The sequence below is a fragment of the Octopus bimaculoides genome, chromosome 20, assembly GCF_001194135.2.
Source record: "Octopus bimaculoides isolate UCB-OBI-ISO-001 chromosome 20, ASM119413v2, whole genome shotgun sequence".
In the NCBI taxonomy this organism is placed as follows: Eukaryota; Metazoa; Mollusca; class Cephalopoda; order Octopoda; family Octopodidae; genus Octopus; species Octopus bimaculoides.
Genome location: NC_069000.1, coordinates 17,596,376 through 17,596,736, shown reverse-complemented (window position 1 = coordinate 17,596,736; position 361 = coordinate 17,596,376).

The window sequence follows — 361 nt, the reverse complement described above, 5'->3', positions numbered from 1 at the left end:
CCAGGATATTTATTATATCCCTTCATCGGAGACGGTGTGAGAGGATGGTTAAGCAATAGTTAGTTTAGATAAAACTAACCATTGCTTAATCATCCTCTCACACCGTCTCCGATGAAGGGGTATAATAAATATCCTGGAAACAGCTGTAAGATCTTCTATTTATAAATGTTCTATATTATACACAGCCTTGGTTTTTTATATCTCATTACGAAAAGTAGATCCTTATATTCACACACTGATATATGGCCTACGTTGGACCCCCTATTCGCATAATCATCGAACCTGGAGCTTAACTATGGTCTATCCATAGCACTTACTCAGCATTACCTGAGACCTCTGCGTCTAATTGACACCACTATCG